Below are 12,473 nucleotides of genomic sequence, written 5' to 3'. Positions count from 1 at the left end.
ACCACCTCTAGTATGTTTTACCAGCACAAAGAATGCAGAGGGAGGAGAGGACTCCCCTAAGACTCACCATATGCAACTGTGAGTCTCCACTGCTACTGTCTTCAGAGGCTGTAGCAGCGGGGGGGTGGGGGCACTGTGCTGACATCAGGAAACAGAGAACTAACCAGGGAACTCAGGAGAAGAGCCTAGTGGTGGGGCTGTGTGGTGGGAGACTTTTCATGTTGTTCACCTGATGAGATCATAGTGAATACCTGCCTCAAAACGTACATACTATAAATGGGACTTGTTTAGAAACTCACAGGACACAGCAGTGCTGCCCAGCTTGGCAGAGAAGCTGAATTGAGCTTGGAAATATGGATACTAGGGGTGTGAGAGTCTCTTTGCATAACCACTGTATTATGTTTACCCCACCCTGCTTTATCTCTTGGTCAGATGTGAGGGGATAAGCCAAGAGGCCTACTTCTAGTTTTAAAGCCCTCAGTCTCCCATAGCCTACAGGGAAGGAAAAGAACAAAAGAGATATTTAAAACTACTGTGCTCCTACTCAGGGATTAAAATAATATTGAAACAACTGTTAATTACCACAACTGTAAACCCTTACACACCTTAATTAGACACAAGTAAATCCAGGTAACTATGTTCAATAATTTAAAAAGTCCTAAGAGAGGGACCTCATAACATATTATATAGAATGGCTAAACCAACAAGAATAAATATTGGAGAAATGAACCAGGACAAGAGTCCAGCTCAAACCCCCCCGAAGTTTGAAACATTATATAATGAGGTTGACATCCAAACACTACTTAAGGAAATAATCACAGGAGTGAGTAAAAAGTTTGAAAGAATTGTCATCAGAAATGCAGAAACAACAAATAAGACTCAGGAAGAAAACACTAATTATCTCAAGGTTGTTAGAGAGCTGAAAGCTGAAATAGCTGAGCTAAGAACACAACTAGCTGAACAAGCTAAAGAAGTATCAGAACAGGGTAACAAAATAGATGAACTCCAGAAAACAGCGGAGGAGACAGAGAAGAGAATAAATGAGGCTGAAGACAGAATTAGAAAGATTGAGGACGAATGAGAGACAACTAAAAAAGAAGTAAGCAATCTCAAAAAGAGATTAAGAGATACTGAAAACAACAGAGACCTATGAGATGACTTCAACAGAAACAATATATGCAATATTGGCTTACCAGAGGAAGAAAGAGAGGGAGAGGAAGAAAGCCTTCTTCAGGCCATAATAGCTGAATACTTCTCTAGTCTAGACAACATCAAAGACTTTATGTCTTTGATTCTCTAGTCTAGACAACTTTAAAGAAGCCCAGAGGTCCCAACCAGAATTAACCCAGACTTAAAGACACCAAGACACATCACATTTAGAATAAGGATAAAAAAAGGATAAAGAAAAGGAATAAGGATAAAGACAGGATCCTAGAGGCTGAAAGAGAAAAACAAATGTCACCTACACAGGAAAACCCATTAGATTAGCAACAGACTTCTCCACACAAACACTACTGGCCAGAAGAGAATGGCAACATATCTATTGAGTGTTCAATGAGAAAGGCTTTCAGTCAAGAATACTGTATCCTACTAGACTGTTATTCAGACTAAATGGAGGCATAAAAGCCTTCTCAGACAAGCAACAATTGAAAGAATTAACTATCACCAAGCCTGCACTGAAAGAAGTTCTGAAAGGTCTCCTATAAACAGTCAGACCACCATAAATAGGTCATATATCAGAACACTCTAAATATCTACACAGTGGCCTTAAAATATCTTCAATCTTTGATATCAATAAATGTCAATGGCCTGAATTCACCTATAAAAAGGCATAGAGTACGAAGATGGATCAGAAAATACAACCCCAAAATATATTGTCTACAGGAAACCCACCTAACTCAACAAGACAAACACAGACTCAGAGTGAAAGGATGGAAAACTATCATACAAGCCAATGGCCCACAAAAAGGGGCAGGAACAGTTATTCTCATATCTGACATGATAAACTTTGCAATAAATAACATTTAAAAATTTAGGGATGGACACTACTTAATGCTTAATGGATCAGTCAATCAAAAGGACTTCACAATTATTAACATCTATACACCCAGTGAGAAACAATCTAAATACATCAAACTTATACTGAAAGAGCTATAGCATTATATTAAAGCAACACAGTCATAGTCATAGTAGGGGACTTCAACACTCCACTCTCTCAACTTGGCAGATCATCCAGGCAGAAAATCAACAAAGAAATGAGGGAGCTATATAAGGAGATATATAAACTAGAACTATTGGACATTTTCAGAGTCATTGACCCCAAGAAATGGGAATATACATTCTATTCAAGTCCACATGGGTCATTCTCAAGGATAGACCATATTTTAGGCCACAAAGACAGCATCATCAAATTCAAGAGCATTGAAATCATCCCAAGGATCTTCTCAGACCACAGTGGAATTAAACTAACACTTAAAAATAAACAAAAGATTAGTAATAGTCCCAGAATGTGGAAGCACAACAGTGCACTACCGAACAACTACTGGGTCCAAGAGGAAATAAAGGAATAAATCAAAATTTTGAGAGTTCAATGAAAATGAAGACACAAGCTCTCAAAATATTTGAGACACAGCTAAGGCAGTACTGAGAGGGAAGTCCATAGCCATATAAACACACATTAGGAAACAAGAAAAAGGACAAATAAACAACATGATTGCACATAGTAAAGACCTAGAAGAAGAAGAAGAAGAACTGGACCTTAAAGCAACCAGAAATGCAGAAATCACTAAAGTTAGGGCAGAAATCAATAACATTGAAAATAAGAAAACCATACAAAAGATCAATGAAAGTAAATGTTAGTTCTTTGAAAGAGTGAACAAAATCAACAAACCTTAGCCAGAATAACAAAAAGAAGAAAAAGAAGAAGAACCAAATAAATTGAATTGTAGATGAAAGATGAGACATCACAGAAGACACTGTAGAAATTTAATGTATGTGAGGCTTCTATGAATAACTATATGCCACTAAACTAGAGAACCTGGAAGAAATGGAAGATTTCCTAGATACCTACAAACTTCCAAAATCAAATAAAGAGGAACTAGATAATATGAACAGGCCTATCACAGCCAACAAAATTGAAGCTAACCAATAAAAGCGAGACCAAAAACCACATGTAGAGAAAGCCTTTGAAAAATACAACATCCCTTTATGATCAAAGCACTACAAAAAATGGGAATAGATGGAAAATTTTTGAAGATTGGAGTCTATATGTAGCATACCTACTGCGAACATCATACTCAATGGTGAAAACATGGAAGCATTTACCCTCAGATCAGGTATTAGACAGGGCTGCCCACTATCGCCTTTACTATTTCACATAGTGTTGTAAGTTCTTGCCATAGCAATAAGGCAGGATCAAGGAATTAAATGGATACAGATTGGAAGAGAAGAATTCAAACTTTTTCTGTTTCCAGATGACATGATAGTATACATAGAAAAACCTAAAGAATCCAGCAAGAAGCTTATGCAAATCATCAGACAATACAGTAAGGTGTCAGGTTACAAAATTAACATTCAGAAGTCAGTTTCATTCCTCTGCAAACACTAAGGTAGAAGAAGTTGAAATCCAGAAATCAATTCCTTTCACTATAGCAACAAAAAACAATAAAATATCTAGAAATAAACCTAACCAAAGAAGTGAAAGACTTGTATACTGAAAATTATGAGTCACTACTCAAGTAAATTGAAAAACACACAAAGAAATCGAAAGATATTCCATGTTCATAGGTTGGAAAATTAACATCATAAAATGAATATACTACCCAGAGCCACATACAAATTTAATACTATCATCATCAAGATCCCAACTACATTTTAGGAAAATAGAACAAATGCTACAAATGTCTATCTGGAACCAGAAAAGACCGAGAATTGTCAAAACAATCTTGAGAAGAAAGAACAGAACCAGAGGTGCCACATTCCCAGATCACAAATTATTATATCTCAAATATAATAATAGGGCCATTGTAATTAAAACTACTTAGTAATGCAACATGAATAGACACACTGACCAGTGGAATAGAGATGAGAGCCCAGAAGTAAGCCCCTTATGGACATCTAATCTTTGACAAAGGTACCCAGACTATTAAATGGGGAAAGCAGAGTCTCTTCAACAAATGGTGCTGGAAAAAATGGGTTGAAACATGCAGAAAAATGAAACTGAACCAACAAGTGGTGTTGGAAAAAATGGATTGAAACATGCAAAAAATGAAAGTGAACCACTATATTTTACCAAATACAAAAGTAAATTCCAAGCGGATCAAGGACTTGGATGTTAAAGAACTATCGGAAACTTAGAGGAAAATATTGGCAGAACTCTTTTTCACATGAATTTTAAAGACATCTTTAATGAAACGAATCCAATTACAAAAAGTAAGGCAAGTATAAACCTATGGGACTACATCAAATTAAAAAGCTTCTGCACAGCAAAAGAAACCCAAATTGACCCCTCACAGAATGTGAGAAGATCTTTACATGCCATATATCAGACAAAAGGGTAATAACCAAAATATATAAAGAGCTTTCCAAACTCAACAATGAGAAAACAAATGACCCCATACAAAAATGGGGAGAGGTCTTGTACAGAATATTCACCACAGAAGAAATCCAAAAGGCTGAGAAACATTTAAAAAAAAATGCTCCAAGTTTTTTATTGTCAGATAAATGCAAATAATGATAACAGTGAGATACCACTTCATTCCAGAGATAATGTCATACACCAGAAAAGGTAACAGCAGTAAATGCTGGAGAGGTTGTGGGGCCAAAGGAACCCTCCTGCACTGCTCCTGTGAATATAAATTGGTCCAACCTCTGTGGAGAACAGTCTGAAGAACTCTAAGAAGGCTAGAAATGGACCTACCCTATGATCCTGCAATTCCTCTCCTGGGGATATATCCTAAGGAACCCAACACATCCATCCAAAAATATCTGTGTACATATATGATCTTAGCAACACAATTTTTAATAGATAAAACCTGGAAGTATCCCAGGTGTCCAACAACAGAGGAGTGGCTGAGCAAGATATGGTATATATATATATATATACAATGGAATACTACTCAGCTAAAAAAAAAAAAAGGTCAATTCACTGTTTTCAGCCAATCTTGGATGGACCTTGAAAAATTCATGTTAAGTGAAATACCTCAGAAACAGAAGGATGAATATAGGATGATCTCACTCTCAGGCAAAAGTTGGAAAAGAAGATCAGAAGAGAAAACACAAATAGAATCTGAACTACAACAGGCATATTACACCAATAAAAAACTCTGGGGTAGGTGGTGGGGAGAATAAAGGTGGTGGGGAGAATAAAGATGACAGAGATCCTAGTGGGGGTTGTATTGTTATATGGAAAACTCAGAATGTTATACATGTACAAACTTCTGTATCTACTGTCATATGTAAAACATTATTTCCCCAATAGTTAAATAAAATAATAATAATAATAACAAAAATAAGCTGTCAGTTTCAAATTCTAGAGATAGTGGAGAAAGAGAGGGGAGGAAAGAAGAGAGAGAAAGAGTCCACTCTGAGACTTCTTCTACAAGATAATTCATGAACAAGTACAGATGACTGAAAAAGAAAAGAAATAGAAGCAGGGAAAGAAAGGAGATTTTTAAGATCAGCTTTAAGGAAAGAAAAAGAGAAGTGCAGGAAAGAGAGAAAGGGGGAGATAGAGAGAGAGAGAGACTCAAGTTTCTCCCACAATTTGTAGCACCCCCAATCACCTATCACTAGAAAAAACTGCAACAGATAATTTTGCTCAACCTGAGAAGAAGGAAAATATCTGCAATGTTCCAGCCTTTAGGTTCATGATCAGTCAAAAAATTATTCTGCTTTATATCTTAAATCTTTTTCAGCCACCAGTTTCCAGATGCCAACCCAACTTCCCTGGGCAGACAATACCATCAATGTGTTCTGGAGTCCTGCTTTCCCAGAGCCCTGCCCTACTAGGGAAAGAGAGATAATAGCCAGGAGTATGGATCAACCTGCCAATGCTCATGTTCAGTATAGAAGCTATTACAGGACAGCAGCAACAAATGTTGGAGAAGCTGTGGGGACAAAGGAACCCTTCTACACTGCTGTTGGGAATGTAAATTGGTCCAGCCTCTGTGGAGAACAGTCTGGAGAACTCTCAAGGCTAGACATAGACATTCCATATGACCCAGTAATTCCTCTCCTGGGGATATACCCCAAGGATTCCATAATGCTCAACCAAAAAGATGTGTGTACATCTATGTTCATAGCAGCACAATTCATAATAGCTAAAACCTGGAAGCAACCCAGGTGCCCAACAGCAGATGAGTGGCTGAGAAAGCTGTGGTACATATACACAATGGAATACTATGCAGCTATTAAGAACAATGAGCCCACCTTATCTGACCCAACTTGGAGAGAGCCAGAAGGAATTATGTTAAGTGAGCTAAGTCAGAAAGATAAAGATGAGTATGGGATGTCCCCACTCATCAACAGAAGTTGAGAAAGAACAGAAAGGAAAACTAAAAGCAGGATCTGATTAAATTGAGAACAGGGCACCAATGTAAAAACCCTGTGGTGAAGGGGAGGGTGGCCATTGGGCTTCCTGGCACGGCAGGGTGTGGGGGGAGGGGGTGGGTGGTGGGGATTGGACACAGTCTTTTGGTGGTGGGAGTGGTGTTTATGTACAATCCTATTAAAGTGTAAAAATATAAACCACTATTTAATTCATATGAGAGGTGAAAAACTGATGCTATGTCTAGAACTTCTTAAAACACAGACTGAGTCTTTTTAATACATAGGCTGTCTTTGATATGTTGTCTCTCTCAAAAGCCTAGACCAGGGAGAACAGAAGCAACTGGTAGCACAGCTATATACAAGATGCTGGGTATTATACCCCAAACCCTAACAAAGGGACTTTCCAAAGTTAACCCTATCACCAAATAATGTGACGATAACAATAACTATCCATTGTCTTCTTGAACCCTAAGACAACAGGAACCTCACATTTCCACTATTGAGCCTATATTTCCCCCAGCCCTAGAACCTTAGGGTGGGGCCTACTTTTCTGCATGCTGCTCTCAATTCAAATCAAATAATATTGCATCCGTGACTTGCAACCTAATCAACACAATGAGTGCTACCCAAGCATGCTTCACTTCAGACTGTGACCAGAGACTTCAGTTGTGGAATGACAACCCTTCAGCTTCATCACTCGGGTGAGACCTTTCCTTTCATAGTATTCTCTAATTTCATTCCAGGTGTTCCAGTCTCCAATAAAGTCCCCAAACCTAGATACAGTCCAGGTCCCCTGAGATAGAGCATAGGTTCACCCGTGCCCATAAACTAGGGGAAAAATATATACCTGAAAGCAGAAGTACACAAGAGCATTCAGGGAATACCCCCCAACACTTCATCTGCAATATTCCAGTCTTTAGGTCCATGATTGTTCAACTATTTGTTTGGCTTTGTGTGTTAACTCTCTTTTCAGCCACCAGGTTCTGGATGCCAGCAAGATGCTGACCAGACTTCCCTGGACAGACGACTCCATCCATGTTTACTGGAGCTTCACTTCCTCAGAGCCCCACCCTACTAGGGAAAGAGAGAGGCAGACTGGGAGTATGAATCGACCAGTCAATGCCCATGTTCAGTGGGAAGCAATTACAGAAGCCAGACCTTCCACCCTCTGCAACCCACAACGACCCTGGATCCATACTCCCAGAGAGATAGAGAATGGGAAGGCTATCAGGGGAGGGGATGGGATATGGAGATTGGGTTACGGGAATTGTGCAGAATTGTACCCCTCTTATTCTATGGTATTGTTAATGTCTCCTTTCTTAAATAAAAATAAAAAAATAAAAAAGAAGCTATTATATGCATGCCATAATAACCCTGGGCCCATATTCCCAGTGGGATAAAGAATAGGAAAGCTATCAAGGGAGGGAATGGAATACAGAGTTCTAGTGGTGGGAATTATGTAGAACTGTACTTCTCTTATCCTCTGGTCTTGTTGGGGTTTCCATTTTATAAATAAAATTTATTAAAAATGTTAATGTAGAAACAGTGATCTTATCCTGATAATCCTAAAATATTTCTTTCTGAAGATTTTATCAATATTTTATACATCTTATAATTTAATTACTCTTCTATTTTATCTTTTGTCTGTCTGTCCTTTCATTAAATTGTAAGTTAACATCATGAGGTCAAGGGTGTGTGTTGTTTCTTTTTTTTTTTTTTAATAATTTATTTCTTTATTGGGGAATTAATGCTTTACATTCAACAGTAAATACAATAGTTTGTACATGCATAACATTCCCCAGATTCCCATTTAACAATACAACCCCCACTATGTCATTCATCATCTTTCATGGACCTGTATTCTCCCCACCCACCCACCCACCCACCCCAGAGTCTTTTACTTTGGTGCAATACGCCAACTCCAGTTCAGGTTCTAATTGTGTTTTCTTTTCTAATCTTGTTTTTCAACTTCGGCCTGAGAGTGAGATCATCCCATATTCATCCTTCTGTTTCTGACTTATTTCACTCAACATGATTTTTTTCAAGGTCCATCCAAGATCGGATGAAAACGGTGAAGTCATGATTTTTTACAGCTGAGTAGTATTCCATTGTGTATATATACCACAAATTGCTCAACCACTCATCTGTTGTTGGACACCTGGGTTGCTTCTAGGTTTTGGCTATTACAAATTGTGCTGCCAAGAACATATGTGTACACAGACCTTTTTGGATGGATGTGTTGGGTTCCTTAGGATATATCCCCAGGAGAGGAATTGCAGGGTCATAGGGTAGATCCATTTCTAGCCTTCTGAGAGTTCTCCAGACTGTTCTCCACAGAGGTTGGACCAATTTATATTCCCACCAGCAGTGCAGGAGGCTTCCTTTGACCCCACATCCTCTCCAGCATTTGCTGCTGTTACCTTTTCTGATGTATGACATTCTCACAGGAGTGAAGTGATATCTCATTGTTGTCTTGATTTGCATTTCTCTGACAATCAGAGACTTTGAGCATTTTTTCATGTGTTTCTCAGCCTTTTGGATCTCTTCTGTGGTGAATATTCTGTCCAAGTCCTCCACCCATTTTTGGATGGGGTTATTTGTTGTCTTGTTGTTGAGTCTGGCAAGCTCTTTATATATGTTGGTTATTAAACTCGTATCTGATGTATGGCATGTAAAGATCTTCTCCCATTCTGTGAGGGGTCTCTTGGTTTGGGTAGTGGTTTCTTTTGCTGTGAAGAAGCTTTTTAATTTGATGTAGTCCCATAGGTTTATACTTGCCTTAGTCTTCCTTGTAATTGGATTTGTTTCATTGAAAATGTCTTTAAAATTTATGCGGAAAAAAGTTCTGCCAATATTTTCCTCTACGTATCTGATAGTTTCTGGTCTAACATCCAAGTCCTTGATCCACTTGGAATTTACTTTTGTATTTGGTGAAATACAGTGATTCAGTTTCATTCTTCTGCATGTTTCAACCCATTGTTTCCAACACCATTTGTTGAAGAGACTCTGCTTTCCCCATGTAATAGTCTGAGCCCCTTTGTCAAAGATTAGATGTCCATAGGTGTGGGGCCTCATTTCTGGGCTCTCAATTCTATTCCACTGGTCAGTGTGTCTGTTCATGTTCCAGTACCAAGCAGTTTTGATGACAATGGCCCTATAATACAGTTTGAGATCTGGCAGTGTGATGCCTCCGGTTCTGTTCTTTTTTCTCAAGATTGTTTTGGCAATTCCAGGTCTTTTCTGGTTCCAGATAAACATTTGTAGAATTTGTTCTATTCTCCTAAAATATGTGCTTGGGATCTTGATGGGGATAGCATTAAATTTGTAGATGGCTCTGGGTAATATATTCATTTTGATGATGTTAATTCTTCCAACCCATGAACATAGAATATCTTTCCACTTCTTTGTGTGTTTTTCAATTTCTTTGAGTAGTGACTCATAATTTTCAGTATACAAGTCTTTCACTTCTTTGGTTAGGTTTACTCCTAGATATTTTATTGTTTTTGTTGCTATAGAAAAAGGAACTGATTTCTGGATTTCAATTTCTTCTAACTTAGTGTTTGCATAGAGGAATGCCACTGACTTTTGAATGTTAATTTTATAGCCTGACACATTACTGTATTGCCTGATGATTTCCAAAAGCTTCTTGCTGGATTCCTTAGGTTTTTCCATGTATACTATCATGTCATCTGCAAATAAGGAGAGTTTGACTTCTTCTCTTCCAATCTGTATGCCTTTAATTCCTTGCTCCTGCCTGATTGCTATGGCAAGAACTTCCAACACTATGTTGAATAGTAATGGTGATAGTGGGCAGCCCTGTCTAGTACCTGATCTGAGGGGAAATCCTTCCAGTTTTTCACCACTGAGTATGATGTTGGCTGTAGGTTTGCTATATATAGAATCCATTATCTTCAGGAATTTTCCATCTATTCCCATTTTTTGTAGTGTTTTGATCATAAAGGATTGTTGTATTTTGTCAAAGGCTTTCTCTGCATCTATTAATATGACCATGTGGTTTTTGTTCTTGCTTTTGTTGATGTGGTGGATCACATTGATTAATTTACGTATATTTAACCAACCTTGCATGCCTGGGATAAACCCCACCTGGTCATGATGAACAATCTTTTTGATAAACCGCTGTATCCGGTTGGCTAGAATTTTGTTCAATTTTTGCATATGTTCATCAGAGATATTGGTCTGTAGTTTTCTTTTTTGGTTGTGTCCCTGTCTGCTTTTGATATCAGGGTGATGTTGGCTTCATAGAAGCTGGCAGGGAATATTCCAGTGTCTTCAATATTCTGCAAGACTTTTAAAAGTAGAGGCATTAGATCTTCTTTGAAAGTTTTGTAGAATTCATTTGTAAAACCATCAGTCCAGGACTTTTATTTTTGGGAAGATTTTTGATAACTGTTTCAATTTCATTAGCTGTGATAGGGCCTGTTCATGTTATCCACTTCCTCTTGACTTAGTTTTGGAAGTTGGTAGGTATCTATGAAATCATTCATTTCTTCCAGGTTCTCTAGCTTGGTGGCATATAGTTGTTCATAGAAGCCTCACATGATATGTTGAATTTCTGCAGTGTCTGTTGTGATATCTCCTCTTTCATTTACTATCCGATTTATTTGGGTCTTCTCACTTTTTTTTTTGTGAGTCTGGCTAAAGGTTTGTCGATTTTGTTTACTCTTTCAAAGAACCAACATTTACTTTCATTAATATTTTTTATGGTTTTCCTATTCTCAATGTTATTTATTTCTGCCCTAACTTTAGTGATTTCTGTCTTTCTGGTTGCTTTAGGATTCCTTTGTTGTTCTTCTTCTAGGTCTTTAAGATGTGCAATCAGGCTGTTTATTTGTGCTTTTTCTTGTTTCCTAATGTGTGCTTGTATAGCTATGAACTTCCCTCTTAGGACTGCTTTAGCTGTGTCCCAAATATTTTGATAGCTTGTGTCTTCATTTTCATTGAACTCTCGAAACATTTTGATTTCTTCCTTGATTTCCTCTTTGACCCAGAAGTTGTTAAGAAGTGTACTGTTGAGCTTCCACATTTTGGGACTGTTACTAATCTTTTGTTGATTGTTAAGTGTTAGTTTAATTCCACTGTGGTCTGAGAAGATGCTTGGGATGATTTAAGTGCTCTTGAATTGGCTGATGCTGTCTTTGTGGCCTAACATATTGTCTATCCTTGAGAATGATCCATGTGGATTTGAGTAAAATGTGTATTCCAGTTTCTTGGGATGAATGACTCTGAAAATGTCCAATAGTTCTAGTTTATCTATCTCTTCATTTAGCTCCCTTATGTCTTTACTGATTTTCTTCCTGGATGATCTGTCAAGTTGAGATAGTGGGGTGTTGAAGTCCCCTACTATGATTGTGTTACTGTTAATATATTGCTGTAGCTCTTTCAGTAGAAGTTTGATGTATTTAGATGGCTTCTCATAGGGTGCTTAGATATTAATAATTGTTAAGTCCTCTTGATTGACTGATCCTCTGAGCATTAAGTAGTGTCCATTCCTATCTTTTTTAATCTTATCTATTTTAAAGTCTATCATGTCAGATATGAGAATAGCTGTTCCTGCCCTTTTTTGTGGGTCATTGGCTTGTATGATAGTTTTCCATCCTTTCACTTTAAGTCTGTGTTTGTCTTGTTGCGTTAGGTGAGTTTCCTGTAGACAACATATTGTTGGGTTGTGTTTTCTGATCCATCTTCCTACTCTGTCTTTTAATAGGTGAATTCAGGCCATTGACATTTATTGATATCAAAGATTGAAGATATTGTAACGCCATTCTTGTAGAGTTTTAGAGTGTTTTGATATATGGCCTATTTGTGGTGGTCTGGTTGTTTATAGGAGACCTTTCAGAACTTCTTTCAGGGCAGGCTTGGTGATGGTTGCTTCCTTCAACTGTTGCTTGTCTGAGACGGTTTTG

The sequence above is a fragment of the Erinaceus europaeus genome, chromosome 19 (assembly GCF_950295315.1).
Source record: "Erinaceus europaeus chromosome 19, mEriEur2.1, whole genome shotgun sequence".
Taxonomy (NCBI): domain Eukaryota; kingdom Metazoa; phylum Chordata; class Mammalia; order Eulipotyphla; family Erinaceidae; genus Erinaceus; species Erinaceus europaeus.
Note: the sequence above shows the minus strand (reverse complement) of the source record.